Genomic DNA, 16760 nt, shown 5'->3' on the forward strand with positions numbered 1-16760 from the left:
ATTGAGTTAGAACATCATAATCATTACTCTTTCCTAAACTTTATTTGAATATCATCAGCATTAAAGAAAAATCAAAGAAAGCTTATGGTTTATATTCCTAACCTAAAGATCCCCAATTTAATAAAATTTCTATATAAATAGTGTATTTTCAGAAACAAAATTGTATGTTAAATTGAGATACAGTAGAGATGTTGCCATTCCGCTGGTCAGAGAGCAATTTTCTCACCTCCATCGATGGTACAAAAACAGGTCGCCGTAGTTTTCTTCATGGCTGTGCTGAGTGGGTTGAAATATCAACCGTTAGTTTTGTAGTCTAGTGCAAACTCTTGCTAGAGAAAGCAATTTCCCTTCATCCCTCTTTGCCTGTAGAGATTTATAAATTGTCTCTTAGTTACTGTTACCTAGAAAAAAAATCTCCAGGTGATAGAGAAACTTCATGTATTTTTTGCTTAATTTGATTTGATTTAAACACTATTCCAGTGTATAATAATTCTAAGAATATAAAATGGTGAGGTATAAATACAAAGTCCTTTGCAGGTGTAAGTTCTCAAGTAACTTCATAGCATTGTTTCAGTGCAGCGTCTACTGTGTACATGTCACAGCTCAGCCATGGGTGTACCTTTACCCTTTCTCTGTACTTGAACCCCTGAAGAAAGAGAGCAAAGTGTCAAAACAAACAAAAACTACCCAGCATACCTTCCTCCTCACCGCTGAATTCAGGGTAGCCCAGCTAGCTTTTCAACAGAACCCGCCTTTTAGTTGATGTCCCGCCTCGCTCTCCCATAGAAAAAATCTTTTTTACTGCCCACATTTCATCTGCAATGGGATTGGGTGGCTTTTAACTCTAATTTGAAATAGAGTATAACATTCTGAGAGGCAGGAAAATACCTCTGTACATCATGAGGAATTATAGTCGATGTTTCATCTCTCTGTTAAGTCAAGATGAACATTCCCCCAAGACTAGAGAAGAAAATAAGGACTCGCACAAAGATGTGTCCTTCTCTGGTCCTTGTCATGTCCCTCACTGTGATTGCTTGAGAGAAGTTTATTTCTTCGACAGGCTTTTATACCTCTAGTAACAGAAATGATTCAAGTTAAAAGAAAGAGACCCGAGTGCCTATTAAGCTTCTTAATTGTAATACGCCCTCTCCCCTCCCCCTTCAATGCAGTAGAAAAATATGCAGAAGCAAACAAACAGCTTCCTGCAGCCACGTGTACAGTCGACAAGAGGCAGATGAAGGGGCTTTCTCTTGCTGACGGCTGTCTATCACCTCATTTGCATTGTTTCCACAGTGGTGCCCAACATGCTGCCAGCCTGGCTTTCCGCATCTGACGTGAACGCCTGCTTCAGGATGACGTTGGAGGGCGGTGGTACTCACGGATTTATGGGCACTTGTATGTGGGACTCTTGTCACTATAGAGCAGGCCTGTCGCTCTGGTGACAGAGCTTGTTTGACTGGTTTTGGATTTATGATGGAGATAATTCAGAACAGAGTCATAATTTTCCCATGGCAATTACACTACCATTTGGTAATTTGTCCCTAAGCAGGGAATGGATGTGCTGGGATCTACCCACGAGTTTAGTAGCTCAGTGCAGGGAACAAATCAAGGTCAGAATGCAGATGGAGAGCACATGGTCGCAGAAGTTCTAGTTCTGCTCCTTCAGCCTTAAGGCGCTGTACAGTTTATATAAGAAATACTCCTCTGTTTGTGATTTTTTAACCCTTAGAATGACCATGAGAGCTAAATATCATTTGCCCATTTTGTCAAGGAGGAAAGCAAGATTGAAATGATTGACTTTCTTGAAGATAATATTCATCAAATACTTTTAAACATATGCCTTAGGATGACATCATGATGCCTACTCCCGGCATACACAGAAAGCTTAGAACTACTTCCCACTTGACAGTCTAACATTTTATTATGAAGAATTTCAAATATATGAAAAAGCTGACAGAAGATGTAGTGAACTCTTTTGCATCCATCCCTCTGCATCAGTAATAGTTAACTCAGGTGTGCCTCCTTTAATCCACCACCCTCTGTACCCATTCCTTCTGTGTGGAAGCCCATTTGAGGCATCATTCATTCCATCAGAGCAATTTTCACTATATATATATTTCTAAAATAAATATGTACTTCATGACACCCCCACCCCATGTTTTCAGTTTGTGAGTTATGCTAAGACCCAAAATATGATCTCTGTTCATTGAACTCTTCCCCTGTTTCTCATTCCTATTTGAGTCTCACCGATTGCTAAATCTGCCCATAGAAAATTGAGAATTGGATGGCTTAAAACTGACTGCTTTGCAAATAAAACAATATGCAAAGCCATGGAGAATACAGTAGCCATGCCTTATCATTTTTACCATTTGCTTTGTCTCTAAAAATAGATCCTGACTAGTGAAACTTGTTTGTTTATTATCCAGAAGTTTCGGACACATTTTCAATGGCTCACTGTGATACTGCCATAAGTTGGCCCTTGATCAGTCAAATAGTTTGCATCATTAGAAGGAAAATGATTCCACAAGTAGGAGCCGTGTTTCTGTTCTAATGGAATCTGCGGAGGTGGCTATTTCAGATACTGAAATAGTTGCACTTTCTTCAACATTATTACTATTATTTTACTACAGCCAGGACTGTATGTAGCATTTGGAACAGATTATGATGTATTTCTATTAATAACTTTAGCACTAGCTATACTAGTCCAATGATTTGAACCCATTAAGCCTGAGTGTATAATGAAATAAATCTCTTCATTTAATTTGAAGAAGGAACTTAATTTTGGAATTGTTTTTTATATGGGTACACAAATCCTTTTTGTTTTATATTCTGTGAACTTTTATCTTTGTACTCCACTTAGTTGTTTTCATTTCATTTACCAAGATGCTAAATTATGTTGCTTTTAAAATTTGGTTTTATCATAGCAAGTGCATTTGAATAATCAAAAATAAAGGCAATTTATTAAAAACTAGCATTTGTCAAATGCAATTTACATTTGAATTTAGGCATTAGCACAAACATTTTATTTGGAAATTGGTAGCTAAAAAAATTAAGGCCTGAGGTAGTCAAAAGAAATAGTACTTTTAAGTCACTTGGAAAGATTTCACTATTTTGTTTTGTAATGTTTGGTGGTGAGCCCTTCCCAGATATCCATGATCCTTGTTTCTTAAAATCATACTTTAAAATGTCCATATTCACTTTCTGTCCTGTGATCCTGCATCTTCTTAGTTCATTGAACCACTGCTGTTGGTTCCCAGCTGGAGCGAGGGCTGTTCTAAATACCATAGTACAATTTCAAGGGTATGCTCAACATGACGCTAAGTGTAAGTTAACTTTGTACAGGATCGGATAATGTCATGAGCCACCTGATTATAGTGCAGATGACTACCATTCTCATGTGGTCAATAAGAGCTGATTGTGAAGTTATAACTGATGGGTCCAAAATGAACCAGAAAATATAACTGTTATTGCATTCAACATTTTTTTAAATGTTAGTTTCATTTAGTCGCTCCCAGTTCCCTTCCACTCTGATGTTCTCTTTTCCCTATATCTTATCTGCTTGGCTTGCACATGTTATATGCTTTGGACATCTGCTACCCGTTTTGTTGATTCCATGAGCCTGTGCTTACACCTTTACTTATCATGTTATTTATTTCTGATCAAATCCAGTAGAGAAGTAAAGATTTCCATTAAGGAATGACTGCTGTCAGAGAAACCATGGAAGAGGGTCAACTAATAACCTGTGTATGGGAAACACATTTATGCTGATCCTAATTCTTAACGCTTACAAGTTCAGATTTCAAGGACTTCATTCCAACTCGACACACACCGAGGGTTGAATTCCTGTGGGCCATCACTGTGACTATCCCCACCGCATGATGGTGGACAAAGACTGAAAACACAAACTTAGAGATTTTTTCAGGGATCACAGAAGCCAAATGCCAATTTTCAAAACTCAACTTGGAGATTTCATGCATAGAAATTTATTTAGAACATGTAGAAGAGTAATAAAGATGCCAATAGCCCTGTTACTTTTTTTCATGGAAACTTATGTAGCCAAGATTCAATCCATGAGGGAATTTTGAACAGCTCATAGTAATGTAAAAAAATTAGGATGTTAATATGATATATAATTTTTTATATATAGTATAACAAAATCTCTATAAAAATGCAACACTCAAATGTTATACAAGGAGAAATATTCCTAGTTATTTTTAACTGGTTTGGTTTGAGTAATATCTTTCCCTCCTTTAGTTTCATGTTTTCCACACATTTCTCTATAAAGCAGTTTTTAAAAGGAAATTAAAGTCTCCTATGACTTATGGATCTTTAGGTTAATGATTTGAATCTGGATGGCATTAAACTCAACCTCCGCAAAATCCTGCTGGAATTTTTTGTCCATTTTTTATCCAGGTAGCTTTGTAGAACATCAGTAAATTCACCAATAAGCAGAATTCCATCACCTTTTGCCTGGGAATAGTACACTGCATGGATAATTTCCCCAGTTTCTTTTAAATATTTTCCCATATTTAAACCATCGGATAGCTCTGCTGATTAACTAAAGGTAGAATATATAATTTTCTAAGGGTATGCTTTTAAAATATCTTCACTATTAAACAACTTCTAAGTAACCTTCTCAATATCTTGTTAGATTACACAGTTGAACAACAATAAATAATGTGTAGATAAGCTTTTGGAAAATGTTTAATGTCTGCACCTTTAAAAAAAGATTTCAAAAAGATATATCATTGCAATGTCTATCTTAAAATATCGTGTTCTGTGTTTTCATGACATCCACTTCATTCACTAGTTATCTATTTTTCTCATGAGCATAGTCCATATAGTGAGAGAGGAGATCAAGTTGGAATCATATTTCATTTTGCTCTCATCTTGAAAAACTGTGTGACAGACTTGAGTGTGTTTTCTGCAGCAGCCAGAGTCACCCTTCCCAGTAATAAATCTGACCACACCCTTCTCCAACAAGACTTGCAGTGGCCTTGTGTCCCACGTAGAAAGCAAACTCGAGCCTTATTACTTAAGGTTCTTTGTTCTGTAGCCATCACCCTCTGTCCTACCTCATTCCCATTCCACCCAGGAAGGTCTTCTTGCTACTTTTCCAACTCCCGCATGTGTTCCTGCTCAGGACTTCTGAGGTTGCTGCTCTTCTCAGCCATATTCTGAGATGTGTTCTGCTATGGTTGTTCAACCTGTTCCTTAACTTAATACAGTTTTGTTTAGTGAGGATTCAAGCTATTCTCTCATAATTCTCCTTCCCTAAACTTACGTGCTTTAATTTCACAGCATCTGGAATTATGCTCTATGTTTAGTTGCGTGTGGAATAGAGTGTCGTAAGTTCTAAGACAGTGACATGTGGACAGGTGTTAGGGAATGGTACGAGTGATACTAGAGGAGGCCAGTGTGTGGGAGCTTTCTTGGCAATATTATAAGGGCTTTCTCGCCTATCCTGGCTTTCATTCTTTGACTTTTTAACAAGGCGAGTTTGGCAATTTGTTTAATTGTAATAAACCTATGTCTATTTCTAAAATTGACGTACTAGTATTAACCTTGAAGTTTCTTAAAGATAGTAGTCTGAAATGAATTAACACATCTCTAGGTAACACAATAACTATAAAATGTCGCTGTGAGGACTAAGGTGTGCTCGACCCAAGCCGTGGTGTTTTCTTTTTTGTTGTTGTTGTTTTGTTTGTTTGTTTGTTTTTGTTTTGTTTTAAACATTTTATTAGGGGCTCATACAACTCTTATCACAGTCCATACATATACATACATCAATTGTATAAAGCACATCTGTACATTCTTTGCCCTAATCATTTTCTTTTCTTTCTTTCTTTTCCCTTTTCCTTTTTTTACATTTTATTAGGGAATCATACAACTCTTATCACAATCCATACATATACATACATCAATTGTATAAAGCACATCCATACATTCCCCGCACCAATCATTCTCAAAGCATTTGCTCTCCACTTAAGCCCTTTGCATCAGGTCCTCTTTTTTTCCCCCTCCCTCCCCACTCCCCCCTCCCTCATGTGCCCTTGGTAATTTATTCATCGTTATTTTGTCATATCTTGCTCTATCCGGAGTCTCCCTTCCCCCCCTTCTCTGCCGTCCCTCTCCCAGGGAGGAGGTCACATGTAGATCCTTGTAATTAGTTCCCCCTTTCCAACCCACTCACCCTCCACTCTCCCAGCCTCGCCCCTCACACCCCTGGTCCTGAAGGTATCATCCACCCTGGGTTCCCTGTGCCTCCAGCCCTCATATGTACCAGTGTACAACCTCTGCCCTATCCAGCCCTGCAAGGTAGAATTCGGATCATGGTAGTTGGGGGGAGGAAGCATCCAGGATCTGGGGGAAAGCTGTGCTCTTCGTCGGTACTACCTTGCACCCTGACTGACCCATCTCCTCTCCTAAGCCCCTCTATGAGGGGATCTCCAGTTAAGCCATGGTGTTTTCAATTGCCTCCTATGCGTGTAAAGTTGGACAATGAGTAAGGGGGGGAATCCATGTATTCTGACTGTGGTGTTGGTGAAGAATATTGGACGTGACATACCCTTCTCAAAAAGCAACCAGACTGATCTGTCCTGGAAGAAGTGCCGCTAGAGAGCACCTTAGAGGCAAGGCTGGCAAGACTTCATCTCATGTACCTTGGGCATGTTGTCAGGAGAGACCAGACCCTGGAGAAGGGCAGAATGCTTGGTAAAGTAGGGGGGCGGTGAAAAAGAGGAAGGCCCTTGATGAGATGTATTGACACAGTGAAGTGACTGCGGCAAAGGGCTCAAACAGAAGACCAAGTGTGAGGATGGAGCAGGATGGGAGGTGCTTTACTCTGTTATGCATAGGGATGGTGGAACCAGTGTGAGGGTACCTAACAACATAGCGGCCATACAGGGAGTAGTCAGTGGGTAGGTGCTGTTGCATCGCTTCCAGCTCCTCGTGTCATCAGGTAGAACTGAATGAAATGCTGCCCAGCAGGGCGCTCCTTTACAATCACTGCAGTGGCTCAGCCAAGTTTTGCAGCGACTGGTTCACTCCATCACCCTGAGGGTGTGTTTCCTCTACGCTGACTGTTTTATCAAGTCTGAAGTCCTTCTTTAAGGACTAGGCCCTGCTGCTAACAATTCTTTATACAATTGTAATTCTTTTAACTTCAGCCTTTTACTTTGCCATTGTTTACGGAGCAAATCAGTTTTTCATTAAAGAGTTCGTACACATTTTATGTCATTCATTGCGTTTCCCACGATCTAAGATTACTTCCTCCCTCTGTTGCCTGTTCCCATTCCTACCTCATTCCTAATCCCACTGGCTGTTGTCCTTGGGAAGATGCTGCTCTTTTAGAGTCTCAAGGTGGACGTATATCTCTAGGATTATTGTACTCCTTAAAAAAAACAGTCTCTTGCCTGGCTGAAACTTGAGCGCCATGGGAGTGAGTTCATTTCCGGATCTAACAGGTGACCGAGGGCCATGATCAGAATCACCTGTGTCTGATTAGGAAGCCTGGTGGTTTCTGTTATTTTGAGTGTTCCTCATACGTCTGCTCTATTGGGAATATTCTGATGCGACCCCTTTCAGAGCAGCCGATAGTGGTAGTAGAGCCGGCCTAGTTCTTCTGGTCTCAGCGTGACAGAGACAGGTGTTTGCGTGACCCCTAGTTCATTGATCCAATTATTCCCATATGGCTTCAAATTTCTTCCTCACTCTTCCAGAGGGGGAAAGCCAGTAGTTCACTTGGATGACCCCTCAAAAGCGTTTAAGAACAAGACACTACTCCTTTAGGTGGGATGTACAGCATTGCCTTCGTGGACTCTGGTGTGACAGTTGACCATGACCCTGAGCCCGCAGCTCTAGCAACGTCTTCCCTCAAGGTTTTTGGTTATATCTAAGAAGGTTTCAGAACTTGGCCCCTATATGCTTGACTACATTCGTGGATGTATTTTTGGCAATAGTAAACATGCCTGTACAAGTAATCAGTTTTCAAACAAGTATACTTAACGGGTATACTCCCAGTCTCCCTTCCACACCTTACAGCCGTCATGCTTATCCTGAATCTACTTGGAAATCATCCTAATTGCAAGGTTGGGTATTAACAGTATTTACACCTGCTCACTTTGGCTGTGGGACTCCGGCTAGCGTTCGTCATTTTTGCTCTCCCTGCTCTTATGCATTGCCTTCCTCTCTACTGTAGTTAATATGCCTGCCTCTGGTCCGTAATCTACCTTCCCTTGCCCTCAACCTCTGATCATTATCAAAGAATATTTCTTTCAATGTGGATTTTTTTTTTACTTTTTAGAGTAGTGGTTTCATACTTTACCTGTCCTGTTACAACTGATTAATTTTACTCAGCAAAATATCCTCTAGGTTTATTCATGCTCCAGGTGTTTTACAAGTTCACGGTTTAGTTTGTGTAGTATTCAACTGTGCGCATGTACCTTAGAGAAGCCTTTCTCCCGTTGCTGACCATTAGATTGTCTCCATCGCTTTTGCTATTTTGAAGAGGGCTACAGGAACACGAGTGTGCATGTATCTGTGTGTGTCACAGCTCTTATTGTGTGACAGCTTTTATTTTCCAAGGAGATGGCTTGCTGGGTCGCATGGTATTTCTATTTCCACATTTAAGGAAGTGCTACGCCATTTTTCACAGTGACAGCATCACTTTACCGTGCCACCAGATTTATATGGAGTCTTGCTAGCCTTTTTTGTATGCTGTTTTACATTTTTTTTCTATAAACTTTGCTATTAATGCTGAAGTATAGTCATCCCTTTGTTGTGTTGATTTAATTTCTTAAATATCTTATAATCATAAGAATTACTTCATATGGTTGTTGGCCTCCTGGTTGACATTATGAAATTCCATTTATGGTTTCTTAATTTTTATTGGATTATTTATCTTTTTCTTGTGTTCAAGTTCTCCATAAATTCTATAGATCAGTTCCCTTGCTGCGTTGGTACTGGCAAACACATTTCCCCGGGCTGTGGCTTCCCTTTCCATGTTTGGGTGGCACCTTGGGTGCACAGCAGTGCCTGCTCTTAGGAAGACCCCAGTGATCCAGCGTGTCTCCTGCTCTTGAAGTGTTCTCACTTACATTTGATCGTGTATTTAGCTCTGTGTTACGGCTCTCATGTGTGTCCCTGTGGTATCAGTGATAACCTCTCTAGCTCTAGGTTTCACATCTGTAATTCATCTTGAATTTCTTTTATGTATGATATGAGATATATACCCAGTTTAATTTTTCTATAAATGAGTATCCAGCATGGTCAGTACCACTTTAATATTATTTTTTCCTAGATAATGCATTTTGACCCTTTACAAGGACCAGCTATCCATAGTCGGATGGATTTACCTCTGGATTTTTTTATTCCATTCCATTGATTATGAGTCTATTGAAACACTAAAAGGCTTTTTCTTTTCTTCTTCCCCTTCTGTTTTTTTTCCACTCCAGTGGCTGTTCAGTAGGTTTTGAGATTGAGAAGTATAATGTATCCTACCTTGTTTTTCCTTAGTATTGTTCTTACTCTAGAGTGTCTCTTTTCTTTCCATATAAAGCTGGTAATTGGTTTTTACCTCTCTTTAAAGAGTTATATTGGAAACTAGGTCAGGTTTGCATTATATCTATTGATCTTTTGGGGTGTTATTGATATTTCCACAATGCTGTGTCTTTCTGTATAATGAACATGGTGCACTCTATCATTTATTTATTTTTCTTTGGGTTGATTTTATTTGTGTTCTTAGTTTTCTTTGTATTGGCCTTTTGTTTCTCTGGTTAGATTTACTCTTAAGTATTTCCTTTGAGTAGTTCTTGTAAATGGTTGTAGCCTCTCACTGTACTGGTGCAGTCCGTATGCTAAGGAAAGAATCAGAGAGGCTGGCTTTTATGAAGGAGAATGTAGCATCAGGTTTGGAGGTAGGCTTATTAACAACCTAGTGTATGAAGATGACACAACCTTGCTTGGTGAAGATGAGGAGGTCTCGATGCACTTGAAGAACAAGGATTGCGGTCTTCATTCTGGATTATGAGTCAATTCAAGACAACGAAAATCTTCACAACTGGACCATCGTGGTAAAGGGAGAAAAGATTGAATTTGTCAAAAATCTGTCTTGCTTTGATCCACAATTAATGCTCATGGAAGCTGCTGTCAAGAGATCAGAAGGCATAATACTTTGGGTAAATTTGTTGCACGAGGCTTCTGGAGTTTTGAAAGGCTTTGATGTTACAAGCCATAGTATTTTCAGTTGCCTTACAAACATATGACTGTTGGACACTGAATAAGGATGAACGAAGAAGAATTAATCCAAATGAGTTGTGGTACTAAAGAAAAATATTGAAAGTACTGATGACTGGTACAATGAAAAACTGGTACAATGATGACTGCAGCTGATGACTGACTAGTACAATGAAAGAAGTTTAGCCAGAGCGCTTCTTCTAGACAAGGATGGCAAGACTTTGTCTCTCATACTTTGGACGTATTATCAGGAGAGACCAGTCCTTGAAGAAGGACATCATTCTTGGTAAAATGGAAGACCAGCAAACAAGAAGGCACATCAACGAGTCATTGGCACGTGTCTACAAGAATGGGCTCAGGCATGGGGACACTTGTAAGGACGGCGCAGGACTCTCAGGGTTTCGTTCTGTTGTGCGTCGGCTCCCTATGTGTCAGAATGGTCTCAGAGCAACGAAGAACAGCATTGTAAATGATCAGTGTTTTCCTGAGTTTCTTTTCAGATTTCTGCTTATTGGTGGAAACGAATCTTGACTTATTGTTGCAAATTGATAATAACATCTGAAAATAGAGTTTATTTATACTTTTTCAATTTGGATGATTTAAATTTTCCCTTTTTTGCACCGGAGCTCTAACTAAGACTCCCAGCACAACAGTGAATAGAAGTAACCCTTCAGGGCATTCTTGTGCAGTACCTGTGCACAGTGTGATACTTACAGTGATTCTTCATTGTGACTAATGTTGGCCATTGATTTGTATATGTGTCCTAGATTTTGATGGGAATTACCCATCTATTACTATTTTATCAAGAGTGTGTGTTATATTTAGGAAAATTAATTTTCTGGAAATTAAAATTTTTTAATGTAGTTATTGAACTGATTTCCCCCCCCTAATATTGAACCATTCTTAAATAAACATTATGGATCCCACTTGGTCTTGATGTATTTTTAAATATGTTCTTGTGTACTGTTGAATAAACTTTGTTGAGAATGTTAATATCTATGCTTATCAAGGATATGTGTCTATGATTTTCCCTCTTTAGTGATGCTTTTGCCTGGTTTTAATATCATGGGTATGTTTGCTTCATTAAGTGTGTTTGCAAGTATTTCATCTTTTTCTGTACTCTGGAATAGCCCAAGTAGGATTAGAGTCAGCTCTTCTTTGAAGAGTTGGTAAGATTCTACAATGAAACTTTGTGTGCACAGACTTTTGTTCTGCTGCTGTTGTGAGTTTAATAATAGGATTCATTTCTGCTTAATGATGGCTCTGTTCAAAATATCTACTTCATTCTTTATTACTTTAGGTAAGTTGTGTGTTTCTATAAATATGTACATTTTATAGTTTAAAACATTTTTGGAGCACAGTTGTGCATATTTTGGGTATCCCTTTTATTTTACCTGACTCTTGTGGTGTTATCCATTTCACTAGTCTTTTTCCTTCTTTTTCTTTGTTACATTTCCAATGATTTGTGTATCTTTTCAAAGAAACAAGGTCTACATTGTTGAGTCTATTATTTTAATGTTTCATTAGTATCTGCTCTGATCTGTTGCTTCTTTTCTTCTGTTGATTGTAGGCCTTTTATAGAGCTCCTTTTCTAATTATTAGAGATGTTGGGTTAAAGTGGTGATTGGGTTCTTTGTTATTTGTGTGTGTGTGTGTGTGTTTATTGCTAGATTGTTTTTCTGAGCAGTACTTTTTCTGTGAGTATTGAGGTTTTATTCTTGTTTGCTTTAAGGAGTTTTAAAAAATATCTATTATTTGATAGTTTTTTATTTAAAGCTATTATTTAACTTTGGTGTAGTTGATTGTTTATTGATCTTTCTATTGCTGATTTCTAATTTTAGAGCACTTTGCTCTTAAAAGATGCATTATAGTATTTGATGTTTTTCTTAAATTATTGTGATTTAGCTTTGTGGCCTAGCATGTGATCTATTCTGTAGAATGATCCATATGTGTTGGAAAAGAATGTATAGTATGTTGTTGAGTGAAGTGATCTGTATGTGTGTATGAAATCATGTTGATTGATGCATTCAGTTTTGTTGCGTCTTTGTTGAGTTCCTATGTAGCTGTTCTAGTCTTCATTAAAAGTGGTGTATTAAAGTCTCTTGCTACTATTTGCAAGTTTTCTGTTTATCTCTTCAATTCTGTTAAGAGTTTGATTTATGTCTCTTGAGGCTTTTTCATTGACTTTTTTATGACCTAGACAATTATTATGACAATATCTTCTTGTTCAATTGATTCTTTCATCATCATACAATCAATGGCTTGCCTCTTATGCTGCTTTGTCCCTTGTATGTTTTATCAGAAATTAATATTGCCCATCCCCTGTTCTTTTTTATTCTTATTAGCTTGAAATTTTTTATCTCTTGATTTTTAATCTATTTTTGTCTTTGTATCCAACGTGTGTTCCTTGAAGACAGTATCTGATAGGCCCCGTTTTCTTATCTATTTAGTTACTCTTTATCCCTTACATATTGCATTTAATCTATTTCTGTAGAGTGTAATTAACAATGGGTATTAATTTATTGCTGTTATTGTGTGTATGTGATGCTACTAGTTTCTTGCATATAATTTTCTGGACTTTGTTAATTTTTAAATTGTTGATCTTTCTTCACTTCTATTGTTATGGTTTTCCTTTTGCCATTGTTTTGAGGAAGTTTATTAATTTTTATTAATTTTCTTTATGTTATCTTGTTATTAATTAATTTTTCCAAGTTTAGAGCAATATAATTTAAAATAGATATGCCATCTCCAGTTGGACTTTCTATAAGTACAAAATATATTCCTTCTCTTTTACTTTATAATTCTCTCATTTAAATTGATACCCAGGGCTCCCTAATTTTAGTCTTGGCTGTTTGCCTTACCCAGGACACTCCTGTATTGCCCTGCGGGTATGCTGACTTGTGTGCTGACATCCGGTCGTTGCCTGGCATGGTTAGCTCTTTCCAAAGAAGTCCCTTTAGTATTTCCTGTAAAATGGGTTTTGCACATTCTTTTCATTTCTGTTTTTCTGTAAGTGTCCCAGTTTTGCTGTTGTATTTGAAATTATTGGTTGGCAATTTGATTTTTTTTCTTTTAAAGTTTTATATACATTATAGCAATGCCTTCATGCTTGTGCAGTATCTACCAAGAAATCAGAGCTTAATTTCATGATTTTTCTTTTAGTTAAGTTTTCAGTTCCCCTGAGTTTCTTTCCAGATTCTTTCCTTATCTTTGGTTTAACCAAGTGTGATTATAATATATTTGGTAATTTTATTTAGCAGTAGGTTTGGCATTCAGACAGCATTATCTACGTTTATATCTGGGTTCTAATATTTGTTGCAGTGGCTACACAGGACTCACAAAACTTTTTCATGATTAAAGGGTATATAATGCAAGTTAACAGGTTGCAATACAAGAAATGTTCAGGAGAGAGTTGTTCATCAGGACACATTACACAGTTCTTTCAGGTCTTCTAATAAATACCCCAAAGGCACGCTACTCTCCTGTAAGCCTCAACTCACAGGCCTTCAGCTCAATTCCCTGGTTCAGCAAATCCACCTTCCCACATTAAGGACCCAGAGGGAACCCACTTCACAACCAGGCTCCAGCCTCAAAGCCTTCAGTGTTAGTTTCTCCGGGGCCTGGGAAATCTGCCACGCTGCTCTATGCTCTAGCTTCTGGTGGTACTGCTTCTCCTCGATGGGACAACCTCCTTCTGAAACAAGGAGCTTCACTATGCAGAGATCCCGGCGTCCAGAGGGCACTCCACTCCCGGCTCTTACAGCTAATGAGTTCCCCTTTCCTGCTTGACCTAAGGGGTCATATCTTATACCCAACAGGATGGTTAGCGAAAGTATCCTTTCAGCAGTTTCTCAAAGATGCATCCACTCAGTGCATCCCCCTTTTCTGACCCAGTCCAAGGCAGGGAAAGGTTTTAGGGGAGGTACAATAGCTTTCATTAGAAAAGTCATGTTAAGAAATTCACTGGCCCTGCAGCCATCTATCTGATTGGAGTTCAGTCAGCTTCTTGAAGGCATACCTTTTTGTTCTCTCAGCTACTGGGGACATTTTCTTCCCATAACTCTTTAACACTTTTCTCTGTGCTTTTTGTTGTATCTGCTTGCTCTGAAATTCTGATCTTACAAAGTTATTCCTTTTGATGGTATCCTGCATAATTCTTTGGCTTTCTTTAGTTTTTTTCTTTCTACTTTCTTTTTCTCCTCTATTTTTCTAACATATTAGTATGGAGAAATGTTTATTTATGCTTACAAATACAGCCTTCTATTGCTGCATCTTACTTATCCTTTCAGTCTACTTTTTCAGAAATCATAATGCAATTCTCAATTTCCATTTACTATTTTCGTATGTTTGCTCACTTTTTATATTTTTCAAGTTTGATTTTGTGTTTTCCTGCATTCTTCTAATATTTTATGTTTTATTTGATTTCTTCTTCAGCTTTATTGATTTTTTTCCCCTCAAGCCTTTGTAAATACCTAAATGTCATGTTATTTGAATTCCTTCTTAGTTAGCTTCATTGACAGTTCTTCTTAGAAATGTTCCTTAGTTCTATATTTTGGGCACATATTTAAGCTATTTTTGTTTTGTTTTGTTTGCTTAAGCTATTTAATATTGTGAATTGAAAGAATGTGTTTGTCTTGTTGTTGTTTGCTTTTGAGAAATTGTGATGCTGGTGTCCGCCTATTTAACTGGTGATTGTGTGCTAGTGTGCTCTTAAGCACTCAGCACCAGTATCTCTGTGGGAATAACAGATAATAGGAATGTGTCCAGGCCCCTCTGTTTTCTGCTTGTATATCACAGCTGATGGTGGATTTGGCTGGTGTGGGTCATTGTTAAACTAGGGAAGGTAGGAAAAAGAAAATAGAATAGTAAAGAAAAGTAAGGGGAAAAGAAAATAGAAGTAGAAAAGAAGAAAAAAATAAAATGAAAGCATAAAGAAGAAAAGCACAAAGAAGAAACACTACCATGAGGCAAAGGTCAAACAAGCATCCACTCTCCATCTTTACAATTCGTTTCTCTAGTACCCCACTCCTGGTACCATAATGTGTTAGTCTGGGTTGACTAGAGAAACAAATCCATGGACACTCATATAGAGGTAAGAAAGAGCTTTATATAATAGAGTAATTATATATTAAGAAAACATCCCATCCCAGTCCAGATCAAGTCCATACGTCCAATATTAGCCTATATTTCCAATACCAGTCTATAAATTCCTCTTCTGACTCATGCTACACATGCACTGACACCAAATGAAGGAAGGTCACAGGTCAGTAGGTGGGAAGTCTTGTGGATCCAGTGGCAGTGGAAGCATCTCAATGCTGGTGTGGGCCTCCACATGGTTACTGCAGCTCCAGGGCTATGGCTGCATCAGTGTAGCTCCATCTGGCTTGCCAACAGGCATGTCTCGCCAGGAGTGTGGGTCCTCCTCCATGGAGCTATTTATCTCCATAGCGCCTTCAAATGAGGTCATCAAGATGTGACCTGTTTGACAGGCTAAACTCCACCCCTTCATGCTTAAGAGTCTAAAGTTGACACTAAATTATGTAACCACCAAATGAAGAAAGTAAAAAATTTGATGAAACGTGAGGGAAAAAAGGAGAAAATTAGATGGGCAAAAACTCCAAGGAGAAGACTGTTGGAGGTAGAGCATCTGACACTATTCTTGCCTTCTAGTATCAAAGGAAACCACAGTATTACTTTTAGGTAGGTCTTTTACCAGTCAGAGAATAAAGAACAGAGATGTTTGCATAATGTCCCTACTATCTTACTCACTTTACAACTATTTCTTTTTGGCAGCCACCTGGCTATTCAAAACTATTGATTACGCAGCATTAACCTTTTCTTTTACACTCTGATGAATAAATGAAATTAGAAAAAATGTTATGAATATAGCTCTAATAATTTTTTTCAATCCTGCTGTTGTCTTTTCACCTTACAAAATGCTCAACATTTTAAAAAGTCATTATTTCTATGTTTAATATACCTAGCAAATGTACTTTGTTTTAAAATAACTTTGAGATTATATCCACAGTTTAATTTAGATTGAAACCCATGCATGAGGTGCCTATTTTGTGCTAGATTCTGCTTTAAACTTTGAGGATAAAGAGATAAAGTTTGCATCATTCTCTTCAAGACCCTGCATCCAATGAGGTGGAAAGTTAATATTATGATAGAATTATGATTGTTAAACATCATGAGTAAATGTGTTATAAAGTTATTATCTGAGTCCATAAAAGAAGCACCAAGTCTGTTTCTCCATAAAATGTTTCTGGAGGAGAAACAAACGAAAAGAAATGGGGAGGCCCAATAGTGGAGGAGAAAGAGGGGAAGCTGCGTGGCCTCTGCAGCGTGCACGCGGCCAGCTTCAGGGGACAGGAGCCTTTGACAGCTCAGCACTGCCGGTCAGATTCTTCTTTATCTAGAAAATTGCCGTGTGGATGGCTGGCAACAATACATCCTTGCTGTATTTTCTTTTTTGTTCTATGGTTTTCAGAGAACTATTTGGGTTTCCATCCTATAGCGTAGTA

The 16760-nt window shown here is 38.1% G+C and overlaps 1 protein-coding gene across 6 annotated transcripts in view; it reads left to right on the top strand.

The window, feature by feature from the left end:
- The window catches only part of LOC142435892 (thyrotropin-releasing hormone-degrading ectoenzyme-like), a 373691-nt gene that overhangs the window by 204527 nt on the left and 152404 nt on the right, over positions 1-16760 (top strand). The window contains exon 8 of one of the 6 annotated variants that reach the window (XM_075539941.1): positions 1294-2764. The exons of the other annotated variants lie outside the window; for them this stretch is intronic. The gene's annotated coding sequence lies outside the window, so the exon portion shown is untranslated. Of the gene's footprint in view, positions 1-1293; positions 2765-16760 lie in introns of those variants that run through there. 6 annotated transcript variants of the gene reach the window in all.

The sequence above is a fragment of the Tenrec ecaudatus genome, assembly GCF_050624435.1.
Source record: "Tenrec ecaudatus isolate mTenEca1 chromosome 6 unlocalized genomic scaffold, mTenEca1.hap1 SUPER_6_unloc_1, whole genome shotgun sequence".
NCBI classification, from domain to species: Eukaryota; Metazoa; Chordata; class Mammalia; order Afrosoricida; family Tenrecidae; genus Tenrec; species Tenrec ecaudatus.